The sequence below is a fragment of the Schistocerca piceifrons genome, chromosome 4, assembly GCF_021461385.2.
Source record: "Schistocerca piceifrons isolate TAMUIC-IGC-003096 chromosome 4, iqSchPice1.1, whole genome shotgun sequence".
NCBI lineage: Eukaryota > Metazoa > Arthropoda > Insecta > Orthoptera > Acrididae > Schistocerca > Schistocerca piceifrons.
This window is the reverse complement of record NC_060141.1, coordinates 410,063,109-410,081,177: the sequence shown is the minus strand read 5'-3', so window position 1 is coordinate 410,081,177 and position 18,069 is coordinate 410,063,109. Positions and strand designations below refer to the sequence as shown.

General features: G+C 43.1%; 1 protein-coding gene across 1 annotated transcript in view; it reads left to right on the top strand.

Moving 5' to 3' along the window:
* Positions 1 to 18,069, top strand: part of LOC124795873 (neuropilin-2-like) — a 254,480-nt gene that overhangs the window by 152,126 nt on the left and 84,285 nt on the right. The gene's annotated exons all lie outside the window — the stretch shown is intronic.

Below are 18,069 nucleotides of genomic sequence, written 5' to 3'. Positions count from 1 at the left end.
CTAATGCAAAATGAGTTATACCCTTATGGACGTGTATGAATGTTATTGTGTAGATCATGGCGTTAGAACAGTGACAGGAGTTAAACACAAGGAAGGCGGAACCCAAGTGTTGGATCCGAAAATACATTTCGCTCATGGACAAGTCAGGGGGCAGAAACACATTTATACCGTGTGATCAAAAAGTCTGTATAAATTGGAAAACGGAATAAACCACGGAGTAATGTAGATAGAGAGGTAAAAATTGACACACATGCTTGGAATGACATGGCTTTTTATTAGAACCACCCCATATTGCTAGACACGTGAAAGATCTCTTGCGCGCGTCGTTTGGTGATGGTCGTGTGCTCAGCCGCCGCTTTCGTCATGCTTGGCCTCCCAGGTCCCCCAGACCTCAGTCCGTGCGATTATTGGCTTTACAGTGCTGTTCACAACATTATTCATCGACTACAGCTATTGTTGAGGAATGATTGTGGACATATTGAGTATTTCCTGTAGAGAACATCATCTTTGCTTTGTCTTGCTTTGTTATGCTAATTATTGCTATTCTGATCAGATAAAGTGCCATCTGTCGGACATTTATTGAACTTTTGTATTTTTTTTGTTCTAATTAAACCCCATGTCATTCCAAGCATGTGCGTCAATTTGTACCTCTCTATCTACATTATTCCGTGATTTATTCAGTCTTCAAATTTATACTGACTTTTTGATCACCTGGTACATTATTTAGTGTAGATTGTAATTAGGGTTGTCCAGTTTTCGGCGTGTTAGCTATGAACTGCTCACTATATAGCTTGAAATGTATTCGTCCTATATCAACGGAATTTTAATGGTTTATAGGCAACTAAACGTTAATAAAACCAACAAACTGCAGGGACGGATTCCTGGTAGGAAATGGAGGAAAAAAGATGCTATGAACACGTGCATCGTTGCCGCGGTAGATGACGCTAAGGAATGAAGTTCCTCTGACCACATAGCGTGTCTATAGCCCACAGTTGACGATTATGCAGACTGATGATTCCAGTTAAGGTAAAGTTTGCTTCGTCGGTAAAGAGGACTGATGACAGATATCCCACAACTGTGATGGCTTGGTGCAAAAACCATCGACAAAATCCTTCTTGTAGAGGTAAATCCGCCGCTGATAATCGTTGCACTCGTTGCAGGTGACACAGATAGTAGAAGCTGTCTTGCTGGATTCACATTATCGTACGTTGACTTACACCATGTTAGCGGGCCACTTGCCTAGTGCTTGTATTAGGGTTTCTCTCAATATGCTGTAGAATCCGATCCTCCAAACCCAGTATACACACAGTCTGCCGCCTCCCTGTACGTTCGTCTGTCTCAAAGGACCTATTATCACATAAAGTCCAAAGATGGCTTTAAATGCTGTGTGATGTGGTTGGTGTCTGTGAGGATACTTGTTTTGGTGTAACCATGCTGCCTCTCGACCGCTGTACACGAACACCATCTCGGCATGTTCCCGGCATAAATATCGGACCATTCTGCTGCTTACAGTACGCTGCGTCAATCGCACAACCTCCAGCACTCTAGGAACACACGGCACTTGGGCAAAGGAACTTTCATTCGTCAGCTCCATCTACAGTGGCAAGGATACATTTTCGGACACATGTTCATAGAACCTTCCTTCCTCCGTTTCCAGTCAGGAATTAGTCCCTGCAGGTTGTCGGTATTATTAATGTTCACCCTGTGTATTAGTAGTGAAAATCTAAAGTTACAGAATTTTCCAGTCGCCCACAAAAAAGTTCTTATGAGTCTCCTAAAGCAAATTTTTCTCAGTCCAGTATAAACACGTAACAGAAAGAGTTGGTTTGTTCTTTCCTCATTGTAAAACGCTACAACGACGGTGACGGTACAGTGTGGTTCGGATTTTAAAAAGAGTTATATTTACAGACACAACTGACCATTAAAATTGCTACACCACGAAGATGACGTGCTACAGATGCGAAATTTAACCGACAGGAAGAACATGCAGTGATATGCAAATGATTAGCTTTTCAGAGCATTCACATAAGGTTGGCGCGGGTGGCGACACCTACAACGTACTGACATGAGGAAAGTTTACAACCGATTTCTCATACACAAACAGCAGTTGACCTGCGTTGCCTGGTGAAACGTTGTTGTGATGCCTCCTGTAAAGAGGAGAAACGCGTACCATCACGTTTCCGGCTTTGATAAAGGTCGGATTGTAGCCTATCGCGATTGTGGTTTATCGTATCGCGACAGTGCTGCTCGCGTTGGTCGAGATCCAATGACTGTTAGCAGAATATGGAATCGGTGGGTTCAGGAGGGTAATACGGAACGCCGTGCTCCATCCCAACGGCCTAGTATCACTAGCAGTCGAGATGACAGGCATTTTATCCGCATGGCTGTAACGGATCGTGCAGCCACGTCTCGATCCCTGAGTCATCAGATGGGGACGTTTGCAAGACAACAACCATCTGCACGAACAGTTAGAGGACGTTTGCAGCAGCATGGACTATCAACTTGGAGACCATGGCTGCGGTTACCCTTGACGCTGTATCACAGACAGGAGCGCCTGCGATGGTGAACTCAACGACGAACCTGGGTGCACGAATGGCAAAACGTCATTTTTTCGGATGAATCCAGGTTCTGTTTACTGCATCATGATGGTCGCATCCGTGTTTGGCGACATAGCGGTGAACGCTCATTGGAAGCGTGTATTCGTCATCGCCACACTGGCGTATCACCCGGAGTGATGGTATGGGGTGCCGTTGGTTACACGTCTCGGTCACCTCTTGTTCGCATTGACGGCACTTTGAACAGTGTACGTTACGTTTCAGATGTGTTGTGACCCGTGGGTCTACCCTTCATTCGATCTCTGCGGAATCCTACATTTCTGCAGGATAATGGACGACCGCATGTTGCAGGTCCTGTACGGGCCTTTCTGGATACAGAAAATGTTCGACAGCCGCCCTGGCCAGCACATTCTCCACATCTCTCACGAATTGAAAACGCCTGGTCAATGGTGGCCGAGCAACTGGCTCGTCACAATACGCCAGTCACTACTCTTGATGAACTGCGGTATCGTGTTGAAGCTGCATGGGCAGCTGTACCTGTACACGCCATCTAAGCTCTGTTTGACTCAGTGCCCAGGTGTATCAAGGCCCTTATTACGGCCAGAGCTGGTTGTTCTGGGTACTGATTTCTCAGGATCTATGCACCCAAATTGCGTGAAAATGTAATCACATGCCAGTTCTAGTATAATATACAGGGTGTTACAAAAAGGTACGGCCAAACTTTCAGGAAACATTCCTTACACACAAAGAAAGAAAATATGTTATTATTATGTGTAGTCCGCAGCTCGTGGTCGTGCGGTGGCGTTCTCGCTTCCCGCGTCCGGGTTCTCGGGTTCGATTCCCGGCGGGGTCAGGGATTTTCTGTGCCTCGTTATGACTGGGTGTTGTGTGCTGTCCTTAGGTTCGTTAGGTTTAAGTAGTTCTAAGTTCTAGGGGACTGATGACCGTAGATGTTAAGTCCCATAGTGCTCAGAGCCATTTGAACCATTTTTTTGTTATGTGGACATGTCTCCGGAAACGCTTACTTTCCATGTTAGAGCTCATTTTATTACTTCTCTTCAAATCACATTAATCATGGAATGGAAACACATAGCAACAGAACGTACCAGCGTGACTTCAAACACTTTGTTACAGGAAATGTTCAAAATGTCCTCCGTTAGCGAGGATACATGCATACGCCCTCCGTCGCATGGAATTCCTGATGCGCTGATGTAGCCCTGGAGAATGGCGTATTGTATCACAGCCGTCCGCAATACGAGCACGAAAAGTCTCTACATTTGGTACCGGGGTTGCGTAGACAAGAGCTTTCAAATGCCCCCATAAATGAAAGTCAAGAGGGTTGAGGTCAGGAGAGCGTGGAGGCCATGGGATTGGTCCGCCTCTACCAATCCACCGGTCACCGAATCTGTTGTTGAGAAGCGTACGAACACTTCGACTGAAATGTGCAGGAGCTCCATCGTGCATGAACCACATATTGTGTCGTACTTGTAGAGGCACATGTTCTAGCAGCACAGGTAGAGTGTCCCGTATGAAATCTTGATAACTTGCTCCATTGAGCGTAGGTGGAACAACATGGGGCCCAATCAAGACATCACCAACAATGCCTGCCCAAACGTTCACAGAAAATCTGTGTTGATGACGTGATTGCACAATTGCATGCGGATTCTCGTCAGCCCACACATGTTGATTGTGAAAATTTACAATTTGATCACGTTGGAATGAAGCCTCATCCGTAAAGAGAACAGTAGCACTGAAATGAGGATTGACACATTGTTGGATGAACCATTCGCAGAAGTGTACCCGTAGAGGCCAATCAGCTGCTGATAGTGCCTGCACACGCTGTACATGGTACGCAAACAACTGGTTCTCCCGTAGCACTCTCCATACAATGACGTGGTCAACGTTACCTTGTACAGCAGCAACTTCTCTGACGCTGACATTAGGGTTATCGTCAACTGCACGAATAATTGCCTCGTCCATTGCAGGTGTCCTCGTCGTTCTAGGTCTTCCCCAGTCGTGAGTCATAGGCTGGAATGTTCCGTGCTCCCTAAGACGCCGATCAATTGTTTCTAACGTCTTCCTGTCGGGATATCTTCGTTCTGGAAATCTGTCTCGATACAAACGTACCGCGCCGCGGCTATTGCCCCGTGCTAATCCATACATCAAATGGGCATCTGCCAACTCCGTATTTGTAAACATTGCACTGACTGCAAAACCACGTTCGTGATGAACACTAACCTGTTGATGCTACGTACTGATGTGCTTGATGCTAGTACTGTAGAGCAATGAGTCGCATGTCAACACAAGCACCGAAGTCAACATTACCTTCCTTCAATTGGGCCAACTGGCGGTGAATCGAGGAAGTACAGTACATACTGACGAAATTAAAATGAGCTCTAACATGGAAATTAAGCGTTTCCGGACACATGTCCACATAACATCTTTTCTTTATTTGTGTGTGAGGAATGTTTCCTGAAAGTTTGGCCGTGCCGTTTTGTAACACCCTGTATTTGTCAAATGAATACCCGTTTATCATCTGCATTTCTTCTTGGGGTAGCAATTTTAATGGCCAGTAGTGTATTTACGACTGCTTCTTTGCATGCTGGACCTCGCGATTAACAGCGTGGACGACCGTGAAAGTGGACGCGTCATCGCCGCGAACCTCGCCGTCGTTAAATGGTTTGCCTGTGACTGGCAACGTAGCAGCTGATTCCGCCAGTGCGCCCGCTGTTGTTCCCACGGTCCATCACGCACAGAACCAGTCTTAAATATCACTCTTTATAAAATCCATATCACACTGTACGGACACTGTGGTTGTAGCTTCTTACAAATACGAAAGAGACCTTCAAAACAAACCCACGATCTCTGTCATATGTTTATCCTGCGCTGAGGAAAAATTATTTTCGAAAAATCATAAGAACTTTTTCGGGCTGATTGAAAAACTCTGTAACTTGAAATTTCCACTGTCAGTATATATGTGCCTATAACCAACCTAAATTTCATAAATATAGGGCAAATACATTTCAAGCTATATAGTTCTGAAGTGAGCAGTCCGTATGGAAGACACAGAAAACAGGACTATCCTGATTACAATCTATAATAAAAAATATGTATTGAACTTTAAAACCAAATCGCTCAGTATGGCCTGAAGTCGAATAAAACAAAAAAAATATTGGTGTAACTCATTTTACGATAGGCTTATTGGTTTGCTTGTAATTAAAGTTTAAACTCGAGTCTCCATAATAAAAAGTCCGATAGTAGGTCACTATGTACCAGGTCGAAGCTCCGTGCAGTGATTTATACCTCTTAGGAAGAAGCAGGCATCCTGGGATAGCAAGCTATTCAAACCAGTGTCGATGTTCAGCACCAAGTCGACGTGCACCGCCCCACTAACACTTGAATTTCTTTCACGCAAAATTTCGAACGCGTCTTATGAAGGAAATGTTCCAGACTTCGGCTGAAGTATATATAGCAGTTGCTAAACTGCGAATCCCGGAGACTTTTGTAACGGACACGAATTGATAGAAATTAAATTAAGTAATCTGTACCCCCATTATTTAAATAAAACCGTTCTCCAACTAATACAAATAAATATAAAATCCAGAATACACTATGAATACACAACATGAAGTAGCTAAACTGAAAACATCTCTAACATACACTTCTTGTCAGTACTTCTCACACTCTTATTTAGCTTAGCCATCCCAAACTTTTTGACCAGAAACAAATTAAAAAAATAGTCAAGCAAATGTAAATGCTGTTTAGCTACCAGGGGGACATCAAACAACATGGTTGCCATTCTTCTAACTTCGTGCCTTACGAAGATAATGGCAGAAATACGTCTTTTTTAAGCTACTCTCTGTATACCTTTTATTTGATAATCCATTTCATCTCAAGATCTGTTCAGAAACCTGTCACGTAACCAATACGTCATTTTTTAGTAAATCGTCAATATACTGGAGTTGACAGTAAAATGAACCAATGGAAACCGAAGGAAAGTGCACACCAGCCATTCAGTCAACGTCTTCAGTTGAAATTTTGTGTGAGTGGAATGAACACCAACGAAGAGAAGGTAGAAATGCTGGTAGTCTATGGAGAATGTAAGTTAGCAGAACAATAACAGTAATACTGTTTTCTTACTTATAGCACGGTTCCATGTACGAGAGGCGTTTTTTCTGGAACCAAATTGGCTTTCTTGAGGATTCCAATACATCACACTGCCCGCCACTTTTTTTGGCTACAAAACCCTATTTTTCAACATAATCTCCGTTCATTTCGACGTCCTTGCGCCACCTTACTGGGAGAGACTGTGCGCCCGCTTGGCAGCGCTCCACTGGTCAACGCCGGAGCCCATGTCTTGCTGCATCAGTAACCTCCCCCGTTATCCACGTACTGCTTACCGCAGAGCGCGCCCTTCTTTCTAGCAAACAGGTGGGAGTCGTAAGGTGCGAGATCCGGGCTGTTGAGTGGATGAAGAAGAACAGTCCAGTGAAATTGTGTGAGCTCCTCTCGGGGGTGGGCAGACTTGTGTGAAGCCTTGAGTTATCATGGAGAAGGGAAACTTCGTTTGCATTTTTGTGGCGACGACCACGTTGAGGTCATTTCTTCAATGTTCTGAGCGTACACAATGCACTTCAGGGTTGATCGTTGCACCGTGAGAGAGGACATCGAACAAAATAATCCCTTAAGAGTCTCAGGAGACCGTAACCATGACTATAACGGCTGAGAGTGCGGCTCTGAAATTTTTCTTCAGAGTGTGGCACCACTCCATGATTGCCGTTTTGTTTCTGGTAAATGGAAATGAGCGAATGACGTCATTGGCCGGGAGGCCCCTTAAGGGACAAATGGTTCAAATGGCTCTGAGCACTATGGGACTCAACTGCTGAGGTCATTAGTCCCCTAGAACTTAAAACTAGTTAAACCTAACTAACCTAAGGACATCACAAACATCCATGCCCGAGGCAGGATTCGAACCTGCGACCGTAGCGGTCTTGCGGTTCCAGACCGCAGCGCCTTTAACCGCACGGCCACTTCGGCCGGCTCTTAAGGGACAGATCCGACCGCCTTGGTGCAGGTCTTATTACATTCGACGTCACACTGGGCGACCTGGGCACCGGATGGGGATGAAATGATGATGAAGACAACACAACACCCAGTCTCTGAGCGGAGAAAATCCCCGACCCAGCCGGGAATCGAACCCGGGCCCGTAGGACGGCAATCCGTCACGCGGACCTCTCAGCTATCGGCGCGGACTTGTTTCCGGTTCGAAGTGATGAACCCATGTTTCGGCCCCTGTGACAACGTTCGACAATAAAGTGTCACGATCAGCTGCATAGTGCGCAAGCAACTTCGTGCAGATGTTCCATCGTTGCTGTTTATGGTCTTTTTGCTAGGTGACGAGGAAACCAGCGGGCACACACCTCTGAGTATCCCAGATAGTGGACGAGTGTGTCTGCACTGCCAATTGAGACGTCCAGTTGTACAGCGGAGTGTTAGAGCGTGATTCGTTGATCACCACCAGTGAGAGTGTCCGCACTTTCCAACATTGCAGGAGTCACAAGTGTGTGTACGGTCTGCTGGCACGCGAGAGACCGGGCAGGTTTCTGCGGCCTTGTTGCGATGATGACAGACGCCTCACCCAACGGTTCACCGTGCTTGTGTCACTGCCTGTTGCCCATTGACATACTGAAAGCGCCTATGAATATCTGCAATGCTCTCGTTTTCCGCCAAAAGAAACACTCTGCTCCGAGCGCACCTCTATTGCAAACGCCAGTCTGAAGGCTATTTACAGCGCCATCAAATATCGATCTTCATGAAACTATAGGAGCTGAAGCGGGAAGATTCCACGATGTCCCACAATAAATTTCCCATTTTTTCAACCGAAATTGACTGAGAAAAAAATTTGTTGCATTACTTATTGAACACCCCAAGCAGTTCAGTATTATAGTACTTTTAAACGATACGGAATCCTTGATTAAAAACTGCACCATTATTATTTTTCTTTTATTGTAGTTGAAGCTAGCGTTAAAATAGTCTCTTCGCGTCTGTCGTCGGCATGCTTGTTTTCGTCAGCCACTTCGATCAGTGCAGTTGTTGTGTGTTAAGAAAACAGGAACCTCTCTAATATTACTTCTTAGAAACTACTGTGCTCATTTAAAAAAATTTGTAATAAGAAACGAATGTATTAAACTGTAGCAGAATGACCCCAAACAACACATTGAAAGTGGAGGAAACTTGATAAATTTCTAGTGAAATGTGTAAAATTGTAACTGTTCTCAGAATTAACTAAATTTTACATTCACCCATACTGAACCGCTTACTAATATTCACCAAACAAGCAAGCGAGACCCCACAATAGCACTGGTATATTGTAGAATGACGAATGCTGATACGTGAACAAATGCCATGCAACATACAGCTGTATGCTTCAGAGTTTGCCCGCAGTCTTAAATATTTCACAAATGAACCCACATGTACTCTTCTCTGACTGGCTGTGGCCAACTGCCTTAACGGTGATCACGATACGATGTATGTATTTTACTAGCAAATTGCATTAAATAGCGCAAAATTCGACGCACTGTTTGGATAAACACGCAAAAGAGAAGGGCAACCGTCACAAGCACTGCAATTGCACATTTATATGAAGCAAAAGATGAAAAAAAACAAGAGCTGAAAAAAATTTGTCACTGCAAATAAATACGTGGCACACGTAATTGCTAGAAGAATGAAAGCAATGACGAAAGATAAAATATTCGTGAAATATAATATATTCTATCGAAAGTCATTTAACAGAAGAAATTAATTTAATTTTAAATTTTTGAAATCATTGTAAGCGTTGTTTAAAAATGATCTGGGTTTCAGTTACGTGAAAGAGTAGTAACAGAGAGAAGTTCTAAAATAGTTTCGGTGCAAATTATGTTTCTGACATTTGTCTATCTGTTATATAAAGACCGATGTGTAATCACTTAGAAGACCTACTGCTGTCCACTCGTTTGTAGATGCAGAAGGAAAGTGCGATATTTACAGCCTCTTCGTTAACTGAAGTATCTTCGGTCAGCGATGTAGATCGAACGTTCCGCTCAAAGCAAACACATAATGTTTACCGATGTCACAAAGCTTGTCAATCATTTTTCGATACAATCCAAAATGCTGTAGTTTCATATCAGATTATGATGAGATGCTCTTCGTTACAGGATGATACCGTGATATTGTTAAAAACGCTCAGGCACGATGGAAAAGAGAACATCATCACTTCGAGGGAAGGGACACTCGTCTGGAAAACGAACGAGTCGGAAGATGTAATCGAAAATCTAATCCTGCTCCACCTTAGCCTCGTGCAGCGCTCAAACTAAGGGCGTCAACTTTCGAAAGCTGTTCTTGACGTACAGAATTATTGCTGAGTTCTCCCCAGTACTCTCAGATAGTTTTCCCTGTTGATAAACTAGTAACGGACCAAGTAACTTGATGTCAAGGAGACCGAAATTTCCCGATGAGCGGAGAGGAAGAAACAGGCTTAGTACGTAGCGTAATCATTGATTACGCCTGCCCAACACGCTGACTGGCAATCTGTGTTTATGGCTCTTCACAATAAAGCGTGGGGATTTTCATCGGCCCAATTATGACTGTTGAGATAATTTATCATTCCGTCTCTGATTAGACAGGCTTCACCTGTGAAATTGCATACGCGGAAAAGTGCGGATCGACTGCAAGGCGCTGCGAGAACCATTTGGCTGAGCTCAACATGAGGTCGTAAGTCAGCAGGAGACAAAGAACGCATCTTTTGTCGATGGTATGGGCTTATATGCATTTCCCGATTACTTGTCACGCAGTACTCTGTGAAACATTTATTTCTCGCGCAGCTGATCGAGTGCTGATTGCAGGCTCCTCATCCACGCGAGCGAACGCTGCATCTTCTAACAAGGGGAGGCCGCCAATTGTGAAATTCAGATTCGATTGATACTGCGCATAATAAAAGCTCATGGCCAGATGTGTAATGTGGCAAAGCACCATGATGCACTTCTCAGCCGTTGTCGAGAAAATCGACAGTTAAAAGAAACCGTTGCGTTGAAATACTCTCTACGATTATTAACTTTTCACAGCGTCGTGGCGCAGCGGTAAGCGCTTGGGTTCGTAATCTGAAGGTCGCTGGATCGAATCTCGCGCCATGCATTTTTTTTTATTATTAGTTTTTTGTAATTCAAATATATATATATATATATATATATATATATTAATGAATTGCTTATGCATGTTGGTGAAGGCGGATCGCTCTCCATTTTTCCGTTTCTTTAACAGGGTGTACCAAAGCTCTCCCGTCCGCACTGATTTTCGACGATGTTATAAGTTGCGCTAGGGACCGCATCTACCTTCTTTCGAAGTTAGCAGGCAACTACGCTGTTATGCGGCGGTTCGTTTCGGCCCATTCAACATCTGTCCTTCAAGTGTAACGAGCGAGTAACGGAGTTTATATTTCATACCTGCCACAGCGAATTTGTGTTCGTGGGGTCTCTATTCTAATTCGAACGTTTGACTTACGCTATACGTATTCGTTTCGGAATATCGTTTCTACGTCTTCCGTTAAGTATACGTGGTTATCATTATGAAGACAATTAATAACATTTGTGAAATACAACTTTGTTTGCGGAAAACATAATGATGTTCGAAGTCGCCAGTTTTTCCACGACAAACGACATTCAACAACTTATTACATGCATAATTGTTGCAACTGATTGCCGGGAATTATATATATATATATATATATATATATATATATATATATGTGTGTGTGTGTGTGTGTGTGTGTGTGTGTGTGTGTGTGTGTGTACACAATTGAATCACAAAAAACAAATGCAAAAAAAAAGTTGTGTGGTGCGAGATTCCATCCGGCGACCTTCGGATTTCAAACCAGAGCGCTTACCGCTGCGCCACGACGCTGTGGAAAATAATTAATCGTAGAGAGTATTTCACTGCAACAGTTTCTTTTAACTGTCGATTTTCTCGACAACGGCTGAGAAGTGCATCTTGGTGCTTTGCCACATTACACCTCTGGCCATGAGCTTTTATTATGCGCAGTATGAATCGAAGCTGAATTTCACAATTGGCGGCCTCCACTTGTAAGTAGGAAGTCCGTTTAGTTCGTCGTCATCCTCGGTCGTTGTAGTGAGATACCAACTGTCCTATTTCACTTAAAAGTTGGAACAGTCTGGGAAAGATAGTTTGAATTCGATGTCTTGTATGGTGATATTTGGTCCTATTCAACCTTTCCCCTTCTCTGCTGCTTCCATTTGCTTGCCCACACACGATAATCATGTCTAAAAGTTCTGTCATCTGGTACAAATCAGTTTGGTTAGCGCTGATCGATGTTAGTACTGCCGGCGGAAGTGGCCGTGCGGTTCTAGGCGCTGCAGTCTGGAACCGCGAGACCGCTACGGTCGCAGGTTCAAATCCTGCCTCGGGCATGGATGTGTGTGATGTCCTTAGGTTATTTAGGTTTAACTACTTCTAAGTTCTAGGGGACTAATGACCTCAGAAGTTGAGTCCCATAGTGCTCAGAGCCATTTGAACCATTTTTGATGTTAGTACTTCAACTTGCAAACACAGGCTGTGGCCTACTGCAGTACAGATACTGTACACCGGAACTGCTCATGTCAGTACACAGTACGCCATATACAATGGAAATTTTGCCATCGCAACCTCTACAGCTAAGTGCTCGTTGGGACTGCCTACACTGCACTCTCATCAACAAGAACACAAGTGCATGTGTTCAACTGTCAGAGGTATGAGAATGGTTTTCGCTTATAACTTTCGACTCGGTCGTCTCCGGACCAGGGTCCCTTACCTAAAATTTATGCATTTACTCTTCTTCATCATCCCTGAAAGCTTCTAACATCGACACGGAATCACGCTGTATTACAGCCCACTAAATGCCCCACCAAGTCTAACACATTGCTTCACAGTCCCGACATTAGAGTGTTTCGATTATTATTCCGTGAATATGTAGGTGGTGGTAAGAAATTAATTGTTTTACCACAATATCACAGCTATCACTGTACATATGAAGCATTCAACTTGGTATAACTGACTTTCTTCACTGTCCCGACGGATAACCACCGCCTTATTAGTTTGCGACACAATAATTTATGGTACAACCACCCTAATCTGTACGTCCATTAAGTTCACAGCTTCCCCTTCTTTTTCATTCTTTGATCATCAGTTTTCTGACTGGTTTGATGCGGCCCGCCACAAATTCCTCTCCTGTGCTAATCCCTTCATCTCAGAGTAGCACTTGCAACCTACATCCTCAGTTATTTGCCGGATGTATTCCAATCTCTGTCTTCCTCTACAGTTTTTGCCCTCTAAAGCTCCCCATAGAACTATGGAAGTCATTCCCTAAATGCCCTATCATCATGTCTCTTCCCCTTATCAGTGTTTTCCACATATTCCTTTCCTCTCCGATTCTGCGCAAAATCTCCTCATTCCTTATCTTATCAGTCCACCTAATTTTCAACATTCGGTCTGTAGCACCACATCTCGAATGCTTCGATTCTCTTCTGTTCCGGTTTTCCCCACAGTACATGTTTCACTGCCATACAATGCTGTACTCCAGACGTACATTTCAGAAAATCCTTCCTCAAATTAAGTCCGATATTTGATACTAGTAGACTTCTCTCGGTCAGGAATGCCCTTTTTGCCATTGCTAGTCAGTTTTTGATGTCCTCCTTGCTCCATCCGTCATTGGTTATTTTACTGCCTAGGTAGCAGAATTCCCTAACTTCATTTTCTACGTGACCCTCAACCCTGTTGTTACGTTTCTCGCTGTTCTCATTTCTACTACGTCCCATTACCTTCGTCTTTCTTCTATTTACTCTCAATCCATACTCTGTACTCATTAGACTTCATTCCGTTCAGCAGATCAAGCAATTCTTCTTCACTTTCACTCAGGATAGCAATGTCATCAGCGAATGCTATCACTGATATCCTTTCACCTTGAATTTTAATTTCACCCCTGAGCCTTTCTTTTATTTCCATCATTGTTTCGTTGATGCACAGATTGAACAGGAGGGGTGAAAGGCTACATTCTTGTCTTACACCCTTTTTAATACGAGCACTTCGTTCTTGGTCGTCCACTCTTATTATTCTCACTTGCCTGTTGTACATATTGTAAATGACCCGTCTCTCCCTATAGCTTAACCCTACTTTTCTCAGAATTTCGAACATCTTGCACCACATTACATTGTCGAACGCTTTTTCCAGGTCGACAAATCCTATGAACATGCCTTGATTTTTCTTTAGTCTTGCTTCCATTATTAACCGCTACACCAGAATTGCCTCTCTCATGCCTTTACCTTTCCTAAAGACAAACTGATCGTCATCTAGCGCATCCACAATTTTCTTTTCCATTCTTCTGTATATTATTCTCGTAAGCAACTTGGATGCATTCGCTGTTAAGCTGATTGTGCGGTAATCCTCGCACATGTCAGCTCTTGCCGTCTTCGGAATGTGTGGATGATGCTTTTCCGAAAGTCAGATGGTATGTCGCCATACTCATACATTCTACACACCAACGTGAATGGTCTTTTTATTGCCACTTTCCCCAATGATTTTAGAAATTCTGATGGAATGTTATCTACCCCTTCTGCCTTATTAGATCTTAAGTCCTCCAAAGCTCTTTCAAATTATGATTCTAATACTGGATCTCCTACCTCTTCTAAATCGACTCCTGTTTCTTCTCTTACCACACCAGACAAATCTTACCTCTCATAGAGGCTTTCAATGTATTCTTTCCACCTATTCGCTCTCTCCTCTGCATTTAATAGTGGAATTCCCGTTGCACTCTTAATGTTATTACCCTTGCTTTTCACGTCACCGAAGGTTGTTTTGACTTTCCTGTATGCGGAGTCTGTCCTTCCGACAATCATTTCTTTTTCGATGTCTTCACATTTTTCCTGCGGCCATTTCGTCTTAGCTTTCCTGCTCTTCCTATTTGTTTCATTCCTCAGCGACTTGTATTTCTCTATTCCTGAGTCTCCCGGAACGTTTTCGTACTTCCTCCTTTCATCGATCAATTGAAGTATTTCTTCTGTTAACCATGGTTTCTTCGCAGTTACCTTCCTTATACCTATGTTTTCCTTCCCAACTTCTGTGATGGCCCTTTTTAGAGATGTACATTCCTCTTCAACTGTACTGCCTATTGAGCTATTCCTTATTGCTGTATCTATAGCCTTAGAGAACTTCAACCCTACGTCGTCCTTCCTTAGTACTTCCGTATCCCACTTCTCTGCGTATTGATTCTTCATGACTAATGTCTTAAACGTCAGCCTACTCTTCATCACTACCATATTGTGATCTGAATCTATGTCTGCACCTGGGTACGCCTTACTATCCAGCATCTGATTTCGGAATCTCTGACCGACCATGATGCAATCCAACGGAAATCTTCCCATATCACCCGATATTTTCCAAGTATACCTCCTCCTCTTGTGATTCTTGAACAGAGTATTCGCTATTACGAGCTGAAACTTGTTACAGAGCTCAATTAGTCTCTCTCCTCTCTCATTCCTTGTCCCAAGCCCATATTCTCCTGTAATCTTTTCTTCTACCCCTTCCCCTACAACTGCACTCCAGTCTCCAATGACTTTTAGATTTGAATATCCCGTTACATACTGCATTACCCTTTCAGTATCGTCGTACACTTTCTCTATCTCTTCATCTTCAGCTTGCGATGTCGGCATGTGTTCCTGAGCTATCGTTGTCGGTGTTGGCTTGCTGTCGATTCTGATTAGAACAATCTGGTCACTGAACTGTTCACAGTAACACACCCTCTGCCCTACCTGCCTATTCATAACGAACCCTACACCTGTTATACCATTTTCTGCTGCTGTTGATATTACCCGATACTCATCTGACCAGAAATCCTTGTCTTCCTTCCTCTTCACTTCACTGACCCCTACTATATCTAGATTGAGCCTTTGCATTTCCCTTTTCAGATTTTCTAGTTTCCCTACCACGTTCAAGCTTCTGACATTCCACGCCCCGACTCGTAGAACGTTATCCTTTCGTTGATTATTCAATCTTTTTCTCACGGTAACCTCCCCCTTGGCAGTCCCCTCCCGGAGATCCGAATGGGGCACTATTCCGAAATCTTTTGCCAATGGAGAGATCAGCATGACACTTCTTCAATTACAGGCCACATGTCCTGCGGATACACGTTACGTGTCTTTAATGCAGTGGTTTCCATTGCCTTCTGCATCCTCATGCCGTTGATCAGTGCTGATTCTTTCGCGTTTAGGGGCAGTTTCCCACCCCTAGGACAAGAGAGTGCCCTGAACCTCTGTCCGCTCCTCCGCCCTCTTTGACAAGGCCGTTGGCAGAATAAGGGGTGATTTCTTGTGCCGGAAGTCTTCGCCCGTCAATGCTGATTATTAATCTAAATTTAAGCAGCAGTAGGATTGGAACCCGGGACTGAAGACGTTTTGATTATGAATGAAGGACGCTACCCCTAGACCATGGGTGCTTCCCCTAGACGGTGGAAACCGTCCACTCGGCAAACTATTGCATTTTCCAGACATCGTACTTTCGCAGTTTACTTTCTGAAACGACAATCCACGATGTGAAAATACTACATTATATCTGTAGTTAAAATTTGTAGTCCATCGTACACATCGAATACCGTTCACTCCACGACCATGTGTCTTCGCAAACTGCACATTGTATTCTCAAGTTTAATTTTCTACGTGTTGGACCACGATATAAATTATGTAATATTTTTAGTTTTTAATTTCATCGTTCACGGTGTGTATCTAAATCGTACGTGTTACACAAAAACAAAAAGTTTGAAAATTGAGGCCTCGAACGCAGAACTCCTGGACTAGCACACGATACAATAATCAGTCTCGTACTTGCACTCCAGGCTTCTTTGTTAACTGTTTCAACATTCGACATTTCGATGCAGTGCTAAAACTCGACTTCTCTTGCAGAACATCTCACAAATTGCAATGTTTTACACGTTTACGTGTAACCACAGTTTCACATTTATATACAGCTTTATAGATACAAGATGTGACGAATATAATTGCAAATATTTATATTGGTTTGCGAGGACGGTGTACCGAACAACGTTACATCAGCATTTACGTCATATGCAGACTACAAATTATAGCAACTACAAGTCATATGTTTTTAGTTTGGCTAGAATCTCCTAGTACATGTAGCAAGAGCGGGCCATGAATATTCGTTTTCTCCTGGGCAGTAGGTCAGGTGCTGAAGTATGGATGCGTGGACGCAAAATGGTTAGTCTATACTGACAGAGGTAGCCTTCATATTGGTGCAGTTACGAATCTACAGAAAACACCAGGTAGTAAATAATGTGACGTATTTGTGGGAAGAATGTTCGACGCAGAGGAAAAAAAAAAAAAAAACAAAAAAACATAAAAAGAAGAAAGAAAACAAACAATACACTGATGTGTGTACATATGAAGGTACCACAAGTAAAATTATCTGCACTTATAACCGTGACAACCTGTATAGAAACATTTTAAATGCGTAACAGTAGAGAAAAACAAACAGCAGCTCCACAAATTGTCAACAGCATAACATGTACAAGACTAACCCGAAACCTGTACTACTGTAGCTGCCTCCAGCGTGAAATGAATTTAAAGAAACAAAGGCAAAGAAATGTAAAAACAAGAAATCTATATCAGACTGTAATAGTATTTCATATGTGGTGTAGTGTTTCGGAAGTGTGATTGTTGTTTATCGTGAATGTTACAAGTCTTAAGGGGGTATCCATCTTTGAACGCGTGAAAAATAGGTGATGTCTCATGATTTTTTTCGAGTTAAGTAAACAGTAATCCTAAATCTGATGATATAGTTCTATTCATTACACGTTTGTCTATAAGAGTTTTGTGTCCACATAGGACGCTCACTGTAACCGCTGCACAAGGTGGAAGGACCCCTTGCAGCCGGAATACTGGTCATCGGTGAGAGTTCCCAAATCTCTCCTATTGGACCTGCAATAAAATAATTTTCTATACATTATTTTCAACATATTTTCTATCAGTATACAAAGAATAATTGAAAAGTATCAAATTTTATCAAATGGTGACCTTTGAAAGAAATTGCATTTTTTTCGCCTAAAAAATCGAGACAAAAGAGCGCACCAAATATAGACTTTTGAAGATATCGTAAAACGACTACGTATGCTGACAAAGAAATCAGTTTAGAATGCTGGTATCAAATTCCGATCAAAATCGTATTTTAAAGTTCCAATGTTATGCTCCCCGCCTGTTCGAAACATGCTGTTTCGAGAAAAACACGAAGTTCACTTAAACATGTCACTAGTCAGCGATACCTAGAGCATACAGCAATACCTCTCAATTGAAAAGGACGTCTTCCTCCGTCTTCGTCGTGGACATCGAGGTCCTGTGCGCCTTTTTGGCAGTATCTGTCATTCGCTGCTCTGCTCGCTCGACACACTTTTCGTCCGCTTTAGTGCAGAAGCTGTATAACAGGACGG